Source organism: Sapajus apella, unplaced genomic scaffold (assembly GCF_009761245.1).
Source record: "Sapajus apella isolate SASKATOON/1434 unplaced genomic scaffold, GSC_monkey_1.0 scaffold102, whole genome shotgun sequence".
Classification (NCBI taxonomy): Eukaryota; Metazoa; Chordata; class Mammalia; order Primates; family Cebidae; genus Sapajus; species Sapajus apella.
Window position 1 is genome coordinate 3766772 of NW_022437042.1, and position 15678 is coordinate 3782449.

At 41.9% G+C, this 15678-nt stretch overlaps 1 pseudogene; it reads right to left on the bottom strand.

Annotated features, from left to right (window-relative positions):
- Positions 1-12712: 12712 nt before the first annotated feature.
- On the bottom strand, positions 12713-15404 carry LOC116536628 (annotated as a pseudogene).
- Positions 15405-15678: the final 274 nt, after the last annotated feature.

Below are 15678 nucleotides of genomic sequence, written 5' to 3' on the forward strand. Positions count from 1 at the left end.
ACATCTAACTGCTGGCAGGGATGCAGGACAACAGGAATTTTCATTCATTGCTGATGGAAATGCAAAATGGTACAGTTACTTTGGAAAATAGTTTGGCAGTTTCTTACACAAAACTAAGTGTACTCTTACCATAAGATCCAGCAATCATGCTCCTTGGTATTTACCCAAATGAGTTGAAAATTTGTGTGTACACAAAACCATGCACATTAATGTTTTTAACTTTTTTCTTCATAATTTTCTAAAGTGGGAGACAATCAAGAGGCTCTTCAATAGGGGAATGAGTTTTTATTTTATTTTTTTTAAAAACTGTGATACATTCATATAATGGAATATTATTCAGCAATAAAAACAAATAAGGTATCATGCCATGAAAAGACACAGAGAGGCCAGCTGCGGTGGCTCACGGCTGTAATCCTAGCAGCTTGAAAGGCTGGAGCAGACAAATCTCTTGAGCTGAGGAGTTTGAGATCAGCCCCGACAACATAGGGAGACCCCTGTCTCTACAGAAAAATACAAAAATTAGCAGGGCATGGTGACGCACGCCTGTGGTCCCAGCTACTCGGGAGGCTGAGGTGGGAGGGAGGATTTATTCAATTGTAAGCTGTGATCACACCCTTTCATTGCAACCAGTGTGATAGAGCAATGCCCTATTCAAAAAAAAAAAAAAAAAGAGAAAGAGAAAAAGAGAGAGAAGAGAAGAAAGAAGGAAAGAGAGAAAGAAAGAAAAAGAAGGAAAGGAAGAAAGAAAAGAGAGAAAGAAAAACAGAAATCAGATATTGGTTTATGCAATAACTTGAATGCATCTCCTGGGTTTTTTTGTTGTTGTTTTTGTTTCTGTGTGGAAGACTGGTTCAGTCGCCCAGGCTGGAGTGCAGTGGCGCGATCACAGTTCACTGCAACCTCAACTTCCCAGGCTTCAGTGATCCTCCCACCTCAGCATCTGGAGTAGCTTTAACCACAGGCCCAGGACACCACACCCAGCTAATTTTGTTTTGTTTTGGTTTGGTTTTTTTGCTTTTTTTTCTTTTTGGTAGAGTCAGAGGCCTCCCTATGTTGCCCAGGCTGGCCTCAGAACCTGAACTCCAACAATGTTCCTGTGTCGGCTTCCCAAAGTGCGGAGATTATAGACATGTGCCACTGCTCCTGGCCTTGGAATCTTAACTCCATATTGCTAGACAAAAGAAGCCAACCTTTCTTTTTTATTATTATTATACATGTGCAGAATGTACAGGTTTGTTACAAAGGTATACATGTGCCATGGTGGTTTGCTGCACCCATCAACCTGTCATCTAGGTTTTAAGCCCCACATGCGTTAAGTATTTGTCCTAATGCTCTCCCTCTCCTTGGCCCCCACCCCCTAACCAGCCCCGTGGGGAAATTGCCCACGTTCAACTTTTAAAACTACCAAATGCATCAAATCAGTGAATATCTTCTTGAGCAATTTCTAGCATTTAAGAGATTATTTGTTTCTTCCAGTCTGTGGTACGGTTAGGAAGAGATGTGTTTTGTGGAATATGTTGACAGTGGGGGTTGGCTCTCAGTTCAGACTAGACTCTTACCTGTGGTAATTTGAAATAGCTTTTTATTTGCTCAGGCAGTGATAATTAATTTGTAGATCAATGGATCCAAAGGAGTATTTGCAAAAAAGGAAAAAAAGAAAGGAAAATCTGGATGACTTTAATAGCTTTTCTGCAGAGCGCACGTGTGTGAGTGCAGTGAGGGAACTGTGTTGAGGTTTTGTTGATGGTGGCATGTAGAAAAGCAGCCCGACATAGTGGGGCACTGAGTGTTGGCATCCTGTTGCCCTCCACTTTCTCAGGCAGACAATGCAAATTCGGGGGAGAAGAAATATTGACATTTTGGTGAATTGCTTTTCCCCTTCCCACGTTTACCCAGCATTCACTCAATGCAATTCTAAAGGGAAAATGACCACTCTTACCCATCAATAAGGAAAAAGGCATGATGTTCTCATCTATTGTCAAACCTTTCAGCATGAATATCTCCAAAAAACTTTTAATAGACATTTTCTCCCACTGTTTTGTAAAGATAGTAAGGTCTGTTACATAAAACCAATACTGAGAATAGGGATCTAATGTTGGCCCACAGCACATTTAGCCCACTTTTGTCATTGCTTATGTTTATGAACCTTTGACCACTGGTACATTGGAATCACTTCTAAATAAGCACTATTACGGTAGGCTTAAAGTTTAGGCTATGTATTCATGAGGGAGATGGACTCCAAATAGTAAGATGGGAGAAGGAAACAGGGCATCAAACAGGGAGAGGAGGCCCTTTGTCCCATAAAATTTGCAGTTTGGAAACTTCTAGAAGGATAAAAATACAATGGAAATGTCATTAATTAGAAGCTGGGGGGATAGTGTTGTTTAATGGACAGGTTTTATTCTTTTAACAGTTGGCAGGTGTTTAGGGAGTAGTGTTTTTCATACTTGCTCCACATTACTACTGAACATCTTCAGAGATGCCTACTTGGACTTTCCCTCTTTGTGAATACTCAAGAGATTGGGATCTTCTGTCTGAGTAGCAGGGCTAGATGGCTGGTCTTGGCCCCTTTTCTTATGGCTTCCAGAACATGTAAGACATCTTTCTGTAAATTAATTACTTATACTTGGTAGACTCTACTCTAATTTGTCCACTCCTGCCCATCCACTTTTGTCCTTCTACCAGTATCCCTAAAACATTGGGGATATGGAGATGCTCAGAAAATGTTTTAAAGAGGGGGAAAAATAAAGGAGGAAAGCTTGAAATTCTATTCACATTGTCCCATCCCATGAGGATCAGATTCTTTTAATTTTCAGAGTATTCAAAGATTTCCAACCACACATCTTTCTCTTATATTCCAGACAAAGTGATTTCTCATACACGTCTGGCATTAGTTTTCAAGTGTGCTATGGACTCAATTGTGTTTCCTCCAAATCTGTATGTTCATCCTTATCTTAATCTTCTGGGGCTGCCATAACAAAATACAATAGACTGGGTGGCTTAAACAACAAAAATTTATTTCTCACAATGCTGAAGGCTATAATTGTCCAAGATCAGAGTAACAGCATGGTTGGATTCTGGTGATGTCTCTCTTCCTGGCTTTCAGACCGCTGCTTTCTCACTATGTCCTTATATGGTTGGGAAATAAAGAGAAAATGAAAGCTCTCTGGTGTCCGTTTTTATGTGTCCACTAATCCCATCATGAGTGCTCCACTCTTAATCTGTCATTTAAACCTAATAATCTTCCAAAGACCTCATCTCTAAACACCATGACATTGGGTGTTACAGCTTCATCATATGAATTTGGGGGAGACACAATTCAGTCCATAGCAAGCCCTGTCTCCCAATGTGACTGTATTTAGAGATAGGGCCTATAATGTGGTAATTAAGATTAAATGAAGTCATAAGGGTGGGACACTGATCCAACTGAATTAGTTCTGGTTCTTCTTATGTTGCCCAAGCTAGTCTTGAACTCCTGACCTCAAGTGATCTTCTTGCCTCAGCCTCCCAAAGTGCTGGGATTGCAGGTGTGAGCCACCATGTTCAGTCTATTATTATTTTAATAGTAGTATAAATGGTGTTTTAAATGTCCTTAATTGGTGAAATAAAAAGAAAATAACTTATGTCAGGACCCAGTTTTATTAATTTAACTAGTCCTTGACATCTCCAAGTATCAGAATCCCTGCCTTTAACCACTATGCTTTGTATATGGAGTAGTTTCCCATCTTAAGACAACTGGTCTCAATTGCAACACAGAAAGAGAAGTGCTTCGCTAAATGTCCTCTCTATCCAGGAAGAAAGACTAAGCTTGCTGCCTGGAAAACACTATACAAATCTAGGACCTGTATGTAAAGATCATGCTGCTGAGATAGCATGGAGGGGTAAGGGCACTGGGGTGAAAGGAAGAAGTATAACTGCCCAAGGGGTTTACCTTGCCCACTGCCTAGGCAGAGCCGATTTATAAAGACAGGGCAATTGCAATAAAGAATGAGTAATTAATGCAGAGCCAGTTGTGCGGGAGACTGGAGTTTTATTATTGCTTAAATCAGTCTCCCCGAGCATTGAGGGAGCAGAGTTTTTAAGGATAACTTGGTGGGTGGGGGGAAGCCAGTGAACCAGGAGTGCTGATTGGTCAGAGATGAAATCACAGGGAATCGAAGTTGTCTTCTTGCACTGAGTCAGTTCCTGGGTGAGGGCCACAAGATCAGATGAACCAGTTTATCTATCTGGGTGGTGCCAGCTGATTCATCAAGTACAGGGTTTGCAAAATATCTCAAGCACTGATCTTAGGAGCAGTTTAGGAAGGGTTAGAATCTTGTAGTCTCCAGCTTCATGACTCTTAAACCGTAATTTCTAATCTTGTAGCTAATGCTAGTCCTACAAAGGCAATCTAGTCTCCAGGCAAGAAGGAAGTCTGCTTTGGGAAAGGGCTGTCACCATCTTTGTTTAAACTATAAACTAAGTTTTTTCCAAGGCTTGTTCAGCCTATGCCTAGGAATGAACAAGGACAGCTTGGAGGTTAGAAGCAAGATGGAGTCGGTTTAGTTAAATCTCTTTCACTGTCTTAGTCATAATTTTGCAAAGGCAGTTTTAGGAGTATGGGAGGCAGTGTGGTTAAATAGGAGAAGCAGAGACTCTCAATGCAGAGGTTTTCAAATCATAGATCTGCCACTTACTAGATTTATGACTTTAGGCAGGTTGTTTTAGTTTTCTGAGCCTCATCTGTACAATGAAATCTTCATAGTAGTTAGTTCATAGGCCTGAAAAGAAGATGAAATGAAAAGATTGAAGTAGAACATTGAGAACAAGGCCTGATGTGCTATAGGTGTTTAATAAACATTATCTTCCACAGTGATAATGATTAAGGCACTAAACGTAACAGAATTTAAAAAGCGGAGGACCAAAAAGAACCCACCATTCTCCTGAGCTGAGAGAATTTGCCCAGTATTCCAGGGAAAGGTGTGTCCTAAGCTCTCACTAGGTAGGGTCAATGCCCAGCAGCCAAGCCAGAAGGAAGATTTAGGCAGACACTGTCATTGATGAACATGTAATCTCCAGAGCTAGAATACTATTGATGATGGTGACTGGCTTTGGTTCTTCTCTCTGGTCTGACACCCAGAAAGCCCATCAGACTCACTGCTATAAACCTTCTAATCCCACAGCAGGCCGAAAACCACAGCCCTGCCTCCCCTCCTCCTGAGTTTCCTGTGTGGGTGTGGTGGGAGCAAGAGTGAATTCAGTACCTCTGATGGGAACTGGAAACACCCAGCCCCACAGCAGCTGCATTCCAAAGGGCAGAGCTCTGACTTCGTTTCATGCTTTTACAGACAATGACAGCAAGACTTCTCATAGGAACTGCTAGGACCACTGGAGAGAGTGAATTCAGCTTTTGGCGAAAAACCCATGGGTGATCTTTCAGGCCTCACCATAGGCAATTATGAAAGCTTTACCTGGCAGGAGCCATGGGGGGATGTGCCCTCCACACATCAGACTTGATGCACAGCCACTGCACTGCAGTCTGTGAATGGAGTTGCAATCAAGGACACAGATATCCCTAGCTGATCATGCTGTCACATGTCTGCATTCTGTTATAAGTGAAATTTAGATGCTGCAAAAGAAATAGCACTCAAAGATAAATCCTCTCAGCAAGGCAGTTTACTTCTATAGAAGGGTGCAGCTCACGGATGGAGCAATCGTGACTGCACATTTGGACAAGTGAGGAAAAGGGATACTTATGTCTGATGGGGGTCGTTCCTACTGCTGTGTTGTTCCCCTATTGGCTAGGGGTTAGACTACACAAGCTAGACTAATCCCTATTGGCTATTTTAAAGAGAGCAGGGGTCCGAGCTGGAGCGGCAGGGTGGATGGTTTGTCAGGAAGGATGGTTACATGCGGGTCAGAGCAGGTAGCCAGGGGTGACCTAAGTCAAAGGAAGATGACCAGAGCAGGTGACTGGAGCAGATGACTAAGCAGGTGACCAGGATGAGTCAGGATGGAGCTGGGGGCCAGTGGGAACAGATGTGAACTACTGATTACAACTGGTGAAGAATGTTGTTTACTGGAACTACAAGGAAGTTAAACTTTAAAATGAAGGACAAATAACTGAACAGAATGACATACTGATTCTTTGAAGAGAAATTTAGAACTCATTGTATCCAATAATTCCTAGACCAGGTGCCTCCATTTGGAGTTTGCTTTATCAGGAGCCTTTTGCAGAGGCTTCCTCCAGCACCTCAGCTTAAGACCTCTTTTTGCCATGGTGGCTGGGGGGATGCCTAAAAAATTTTTTTTTCTCAACGCTGACTCAGTACTCAGTACTTTTCAACTCCTAGCCCTTCCCCATCACCTCCTGCCCCTGGGTCCATAAAGTGGCAGGAGCTTTTTGTTCAGGGCTCCCTTAACCGTGAGATGATGATGCCCTGCATCTGTGCTAATCCAGCAGACCCCTGTTGGAGCCACTCCATGAGGAAAAATGGAATAATGGAGGAGTCGGTACTTTTTCTGGTTCAGTCTCTTGCTTATGCTATCAAAGGAAATAATTAAAAGGAAATGATTAAAGCCTGACTGTTACTTTTATTTTGACTGAGGTAACCTAGTGGATCAAATTAGAGATTCAGCAGAGGGTCTCTAAGAAAGCCACAGAAACAATTCCCTGGATACTGTTCTCCGATAATGGGGCAAATTACTGGAGGCCCTGCAAACTGGCTTGTACCCCAAAACTATTCCTAGATCTAAGCAGTTCCCTGGGGCTGACAGACAACTTGCCATGCAGCATGTTATTGAGACTCATGCTTCTAATAAAAATAATGTAGAGGTCTTTAGGATCACTTTTCCCAGTGATCTCACTAGATAGGTCAATGCCCAGCAGCCAAGCCAGAAGGAAGATTTGCTTAGAGGAAGAGAACATAGAGACTTGGCTAGTTTGCTTCCTTTTAGAAAAAGGTAATCTTGTTAAATAAACTTCATAAAGGAAAGTGGCTCCTTGAGGGGTACATCAGTACAGACCCCCTACCTCCATAGTGCCTTGACAGTGGCCACTTTCCCTAAGGAGGAGGAGCAAGGTGGGGAGATGAGAGTGTATGTATACCAAGGACCATCTCTTTCCTCATCTGGGTACTATTTGGTCTCTGACTGATTTGGTCCACACATGATGAGTACCTAGTCACTGAAAAACGTGTCTTAATCACCTTCACAAGGCTATGGAGGTCCTGCAGCCCTCCTGGTGGTCTCTTGGGTCTACTATGAGGGAGTGGAAACAGCAGATGATTAGATTAACCAGACTTAGATGTATAGGTTTGTTTGTGTGGCTCCTGCTTTTTGTCAAGCCCAATTAAGCCACCTCCTGACGTCAAGTCCATCAATCTGCAAAGTAATTCAGATCTTAATGAGAAATTCTCAGGCACAGAAAAAGTGGCTTCTGAGAAAATAGCAAAATTTGACCTCCTCCCCTCTAAAAAAGGAGCATAAAAATAGTACTTGGGTGCCCTCTTCTGGACTATCTGAGCAAGGGCCTCCCCAAAGAGATTTTTGAGTTTGATTACTCAATAATGGAACCACAAAAGCAGGAGATTGATGGGCTCCCTACTGAGGAACTCAGGGCCAAGTACCAGGCCATGGGGATCTGATAAGTGGTCTGGTAGAGTCTGCATAGTGATGGTCTTCCACCTCTCCTGGTGGATTTGGAGACAAATCAGAGATCCTGAGCAACTTTTGCTCTGACACTCAGCTTTCAAATATAAACAAGATTAGGGGTTACAAACAAAGATCCAAAGATTAGGGGTTATAAACAAGATCCATCTGTACCCAGGGGACGCAGAGGCCCTATGGCAAGGTTAGAGTTCAACTGAAAAGTGAAGAGGAATTGCACTTGTTAGGCCTTTTAGATACCAGTACACAGGCGACTGCTATCCCCACAAACCCTTGAATCAAGATGACAGGAAAACAGTGTTCTCTCATTTGGGGTTCCTACTAACCTCCATTGTCATGGCCCCCAGTACCGAATGAAATATTGGTACTGATGTGTTTTCCACGTGCACCTCCACTAGCCTTTGCCCCCAACCCATGACAGGAATTGCAATAGTTTTGGCCATTTTAGTGGGAAATATAGAAGACCATGGACCCATCTGATGACCAACACCTAGTACTGTTGTTTCCCAAAAATAATGTCAGCTGCCTAGGGGAGAAAAAGAATAATTGCCATAATTGCTGAGCTTAAGGAAGCCAAAGTGTTTCATGAGATTGTTTCTCCATTCAATAGCCCCACCTGGCTTGTACACGAGACCTTGGTTTCTTGGAGACTTACCATTGATTATAGGCAGCACAATGTATAATACCACCTTTGGCACCAGCAGTACCTGACATTGTGACTGTTACAGAAGCTCAAGACAGAGAGAACTTGGTATGTAGCAATTGATATTGCAAATACATATCAATTTTTAATCCCCAATGTTGGAGGTGGGGCCTGGTGGGAGGTGATTAGATCATAGGGGCAGATTTCCCTTTTGGTTTTGTTCTCATTATAGTGAGTAATTGAGTAATTGAGTAATTGTGAGATCTGGCTGTTTAAATGTGTAGCACCTCTCTTCTCTTCCTCCTGCTCTGGCTGTGTGAAGATATACCTGCTTCCCCTTCCACCATTATTGTAAGTTTCCGGAGGCCTCCAAGCCATGCTTCCTCTACAGCCTGTGTAACTGAGTCAATTAAACCTCTTTTCTCTTTATAAATTACCCAGTCTCAGATACTTCTTTATAGCAGTGCAACAAACTAATACAGAGCGATTTCTTAGAACTGCTCCTCCCTGAGTCCTCACTCTCATAGCCAGAGACCTACTTGCCATCTGCAATAGACTTAATTGTGCCCTGCCTCAAATTCCTATGTTATAATCCCCAATGACTGCATTTGCAGATAGGGCTTTTAGGTGATAATTATGGTTAAATGAGGTCATAGGGTAGGGTCCTAATCCAATAGGATTGGTTGCCTTATAACCTTATAAGAGGAGGGAGATTGGCCAGGTGTGATGGCTCATGCCTATAATCCCAGCACTTTGGGAGGCCAAGGTGGGTGGAACCCTGTCTCTACTAAAAATAAAAAAAAAAATTAGCTGGGCGTGGTGGCATGTGCCTGTAATCTCAGGTACTCAGGAGGCTGAAGTAGGAGAATCACTTGAACCTGAGAGGCGGAGGTTGCAGTGAGCAAAGGTCGCACCACGGCACTCCAGCCTGGGAGACAGAGCAAGATGGGGGGGCGGGGACAGGGGAGAGTGGGGGTGTGGGGGAGGAGGAGGAGGATGAGATGGTTCTCTCTCTCCTTCCCCTTCCTTTTCTCCCTCCCTTCTCTTTCTCTCCACTGGAATGTGAAAGGAAAGGCCAGTGAGAACACAGAGAGAAGGCAGCCAACTGCAAGCCAGGAAGATGACCCTCACCAGAACCTGACCACAATGGCATCCTGACCTTGGACTTCCAGCCTCTAGAACTGTGAGAAAATAAATTTTTGTTGTTTGAGCCAGCCAGTCTATGATATTTTGTTGTAGCAGCCCAAACAAAGACACTCTCCATGATACCTTCTTCTTTCTCAGCCTCACATATATTATGTCAGCATATCTGTGTGCCCTTCCTTCAGAATATGTTCTGAATATGGTTACTTACCACTTCCACTGTTGCTACCCATAACCAAACTGCTATCATCAGCTCTTCCCCGAACACCTGCAATAGCTCCTAGGCTCCTGCACTCACTCCCAATTCCCTCCTATCTGTTATTTTCATATTAGCCAAATTGGTTTTTTCCAAACCTGTATCAGATCATGTCAGTGATTAAAAATAATACAGTGGCTTTCCACTATACCCTAGGATTTGATTTAAAATTCTTACCATGGCCTTTAAAGCTTTGGCCAATCTGTCTCCTGCTTAACTCTGAACTACATTGGAGCCTCTCTTCTCACTCCTCACCATCTAGTCACATGGCCTCTTTTGGAATATATGAAAACTTCCCAGCTTGGATTCACTGCCTATCATCTTTCACCTGACTCATTCTCATTTGTCCTTCAGGTTCAGCTTTCATTTCCCTTCCTTGGAGTGGCCTCCCATGACCTACATCCTAAATTAGAAGTCTTTGTATTCTTTCCGGTTTTACCATGTTGTTTACATTGACATACTTACCATCAGTTTTGTGTTTATTGGCTTATTGTCTGGCTCCCCCATTGGGTGACCAATTTCATGAGAGTAAGGAAAGAATCTGCCTTGTTCACTGACATACTACCAGCACCCAGCCTATGGTTCAACTGGAGTAGGTGCTCAGTTGACATGTGTTGAGTGAATAAATGAATAGACTCTATGAGGTTGATGTTTTTAGTTCAGAGTAGTTTGGTGATTTACTTGCTGCCACACAGCTAGCAAGTGGATGTAAATGGATAAGGTCCCAGAATTATAGTTCCAAGGTGAATGTACAGTCTAAGACTGCTAAAGGATGAAAAGTAGAAGGGGGCGTGGAGTCTAATACACGTGAGAAGATTCCAGACCATTGATTCTAGGGAGATCTTCCCTCAGGGTGTGTTGAGGGGAGTACATATTCAATATTCACATTTGTTGAAAACTAGCTTCTGATTTCATAATATGTACATATTGCTGAAAGACTTTTCTGATTGGTAAAGATAACAGAAAATACAGCGTTTCTTCTCTGAGAGCAGTTTTTTTTTTTTTTTTTCACTTTATTGAAAGGAGGCAGGTTAAAAATGTGACTAGGAGACCAGGTGCGGTGACTCACACCTGTAATCCCAGCACTTTGGAAGGCCGAGGCGGGCAGATCGCCTGAGGATGGGAGTTCAAGACCAGCCTGACCAACGTGGAGAAACTGCGTCTCTATTAAAAATACAAAAATTAGCTGGGTGTGGTGGCACGTGCCTGTAATCCCAGCTACTTGGGAGGCTGAGGCAGGAGAATCGCTTGACCTCGGGAGGTGGAGGTTCACGCTATTGCACTCCAGCCTGAGCAGCAACAAGAGGAAAACTCCATATCAATAAACAAACAAACAAACAAAACAAGAAAAAGTGACTAGGAAACTGTACAAAAGCTTTCTGCCATTTCCCTGATTGAAGCTAAGGCCTGTGGGGTGCAGGAGACACCAAGGTTTGGGTTGTGCCAGGACCATGCTCATATAGTGGAAAGTAGGTCTTGGTGACACAGCAACCGACAGGCTGCACATTCCCATCCACCCCTCACCCCAGCAAACTCACATCATTCCACCCCTACCCCACAGACTCCCCTTCACAATTCCCTAATCTGTATATTACTTCTCAGGCTCCACACATCCCCACACCAGCCACCCCCCCAAGCTCCACTTTACCCCACATCACTCCTCAGACTTCACATTACCTCCTAGAGTCACATTGGCCCACAAATGGTGAGAAAGAGCCGTTTGTGAAAAGCGAGTTTGGAAGGCGCTGGTCGAGAGAGCCAGGTGTGAAGCCACAAACCTCGGGAGCACGTGGCGTGAGGGCCAACTCGACAGCAGAGGGCGCCTGAGAGCCTCTCGGCACAGGCCATGCAGGGACGTGCGCTCCTGTAAGTACAGCCTCCAAGCCTGGGTTAATTCCTAGACAGGTAGTGAGCCAATCGAACCAGCCACTGCCTTCCTAGAAAATAAACTACTCTTTCTTCTTGTCCTCCTCTGCTCAGCATCGTTCTCTACGCCTCGAATATTTTAAATGGCCGTATGGATATCTGTAAAATAAAGGCTAGTGTTATCATCATTATTATCATTAATCAGATATACAGGTAAAAGGCAATCCTAGGAAGAAAGCAAGAATCTGGAGTAAGGACGGCTATGGGGATTGTGTTCGAATAGTTTGAACAATAGTTTTTGTTTCTTATTTTGCTTAGGTTGTGACGTGTGTTGTTTCAACATATAGCTTTTTTTTTTTTAGATGCCTGTCAATGTATTGGTCACAAAATGTCTTCCTGGGAAAAGGCATTTATTTTCCCAAAATGATTTGACACATTTCTGGTGAAATGCATTAACATTAACTTTCCCTTCTTTTTAAAAAAAGTTTTGGACATATGAGTTTAATTACCTGCTAGATTATAAGATGGAAATATGTGATAAATGGATGGAAACAAGGCACATAAACTTAGGAGGCAGAAATTTTTTAACTTTAGGTTTAGGCATTCACTAGATTGGACAATTTTTAACATTTTAAATAAAACTTTTTGCCACAAAAAAGAACAAATGTATTAAAACTAGTTTACCGAACTGCCCAAATGACTTTTTAAACATGATTTAAAAGTCAAGTTTTCTTTGGCAAATCTATCCAAAATACTAATTTTCCTTTTAGAACTTAGTTTATAATTTATATATTAGCGTGTCCTCAATTGATATTCATCGGGATACCTTCCTCTGAGCCTAATGGTTTCTATCTTCCCTTTAAAATACGTAAGTATCTAGGGCCCCAAGCGGTGGCTCACGCCTGTAATCCCACTTTGGGAGGTCGAGGCGGACAGATCATGAGGTCAGGAGTTCAAGACCAGCCTGGCCAACATAGTGAAACCCCATCTCTACCAAAAATACAAAAAAAATTAGCCGGGCGTGGTGGCTGGCGCCTGTAATCCCAGCTACTTGGGAAGCTGAGGCAAAGAGAATCACTTGAACCTGGGACACAGAGGTTGCAGTGAGCCAAGACTGCGCCACTGCACTCCAGCCCGGGTGACAGTCTGAGACTCCATCACAAAAATAAAAATAAAAAATAAAATAAAATGCATCAGTATCTTTTAATTAAGTTGTCATTTTCAAATATATTCTGGAGCAAAAATCAGGAATTAAACACCTATGAATTCTTCTTCACTTCTGTTACAGTGTAGCAATTTATCATCTAACCCATAGTGGTTTATCAATTGAGTAAGGCTTAGTTTCTTATTCTCTTCAGACACAGCTGATTGCAGCTTATAAAGCAACAGCTGGATGCAACTTCTCCACTTCTTTATTAACAATTGTAACTGAGACAGATCATTCTTTGATCTATACATTTTGACTAGTATTAGCCTCTGAAGAAGGTCTTTTTTCTCCTGAACCTGCTTCACCAATTTGGCTGTTTTTTTTTTTAAGACAGAGTTTCGCTCTCGTTGCCCAGGCTGGAGTGCAATGGTGTGATCTCAGCTCACCACAACCTCCACCTCCCGGGTTCAAGAGATTCTCCCACCTCAGTCTCTCAAGTAGCTGGGATTACAGGTGCCTGCCACCAGGCCCAGCTAATTTTGTATTTTTAGTAGAGACGGGGTTTCTCCATGTTGGTTAGGCCGGTCTGGAACTCCTGACCTCAGGTGATCCGCCTGTCTTGGCCTACCAAAGTGCTGGGATTATAGGCATGAGCTTCCTCGCCCAGCCAATTTGGCTTTTTTGTCATTTAATCTTTGTTTAGGAAGATTCTCATTCACAAACTAATTCTGGAGACCTCTGTATGACCCAGAATCAAGTGACTGAGATTCACAGACATTGAGATTCTTCAAAGTATTTTTCAAACTTGTAATTTCTTCAAATCCACTGTCTATGTGTTTAAAACTTTCTTGAAATTCCTAACAGTTTTTCTCTATGGAAGATGCTGGTTTCTCTGAAAAGGTCTGATTGTTTTCTTCATTCTCTACTGTAAGATTAAGACATTTCACCACATTATAACTGGAATTAAATAAAGATCTTGTTTTCCTTTCTCTAAGTGTTGCACTCATAGGTTGTTTTCATGAACTGTTTGTATAGGGAGATGATGGATTTGCAGAGGCCTGAGGAGTGCTAGGTAAAACCACAGCTGAGTCTGATGGACTTTCCATCTCGAAAATGAAAATCCAGGTTTCAGGCATCCCTCTTCCTCTCAGAAGGGTACCTCCCTCCGCCATCCCCAGTGATAGCAAAAAGCCAACTTTTCCTTCTTAAAGGACTCATGGGAAGGGGATAATGGGAATAATAACTTCATCTGCTGAAGAAAACAGATAAAGTGTGAAGAAATCATTTATCAACATTTAAACCTCCACACACTATTTGTTCTTTTTATAAAAGAACTTTGCTAAGAATGAGATTCATTAAGTTAAAGAATATTAGAACACAAAGGCAAAATTAAGTCGCCTTCTTATATTATATATACAAAACGGGAGACCCAGAGAGGGTAAATGACTTGTTCAAGGTCATAGAGCACTTGAGAGCAGTCAGGGCTGATTTCCAGTCTGCAACTCAAAAGAGCAACAGCATTTCTCAATGAAAGGGCAGTGGTGTGCATTTTAAAGGTTTTATTCTATTCTTTATTACACGATTATTGTGGGAAAAATTGGGACAAGTTAATGTTTTAAATTACCTAGAATCCTACCACTTCACAATGATCATTGTTAGTATTTTTGCTGTATAATTTTCCAGACTTTTTAATGTATATGAATACTGGTAAATGTAGTGTGTTTACTAAAATTGGATCACACTGTCTGTTCATCTCTGTAAAATAACTCCTAACAGATACAAAACTAGTCCAGTGAATAGATTAACTTCCATCAGTTTAACCAGTCCCTTATTGATAGATAGATAAGCTTTTCTGAATGTTAAACTCTTATAAAAGATGCCGCACTAACCATTCCTGTTCAGACATCTTTTGCTGAAGTGGTTTCTACCTACTGATCAGTGTGAATTTTGTAGGAATGCAGTGATACAGACTGGGTTTGAACTCTGGCTCTGGAACTTACTGTGTGTCTTTCCACAAGTCACAACCTTTCTGGGCTCCAGTTTCTTCATCTGTAAGTGGGACTAATCATACTGATAGCCTAGAGGTGTTAAAAGGATTAAATGAGATAATGCATGTAAAATAGTTGGTTAATACCTAGCACATAGCAAATCCTAAATAACATTAGTTATTATTATTATTACCACAATGCTGAAGAAAATTGGCTCTTCAAAATAATGCCCATGATTTTATATTATTTTTTAAAAGAGATTAGCCAGAATTTCACAAAGAAGGTTTTAGATGCAAAACTTCAGTAGCTAAATATTTCCTTTTATCTAACTTAATTTATCCAGAAGAAAAATAATAAATTTAAATTATGTGTGGTCTGTTGAGCTAGTTACTATGTTCTATCTATATAACATAATGCCAGTCAAAATTTAAAATCCATAGCTTTTCATTGAAGATTCTTGTCTGAGTCTGTTTTCTGTTGCTTATAATATCTAAAACTGTGTAACTTATAAAGAAAAGGAATTTATTTCATATGGTTATGGAGGCTGAAAAGCCCAAGGTCAAGGGACTGGTGAGGGCCTCTAGCTGGTGAGGATTCTCTGCAGACTTCCTAGGCAGCACAGAGCATCACATGGTGAGGGGGCTGGGCATCCTAGCTTGGGGTCTCTCTTCCTCTTTTTATAAAGCCACCATCCCACTCTCATGATAACCCATTAATCCATGGCTGGATTAGTCTATTCATGAGGGCAGAGCCTTTATGACCCATCACCTGTTAAAGGGCCCAAGATCCCACCTCTCAATACTGCCACATTGGGGATTAAATTTCAACATGAGTTTTGGAGGGGAGAAATATTCAAACTATAGTCATTTATAAGTAAAAAAAAAAAAAAAAAAAATCAGCTGTTTTGTGATAAATAAAGTTGCTCACCATTCTTTCCCCTTTGGAAAATGCTCAAAGCATCACTTATCCCATAAAATCAGCGGAATAT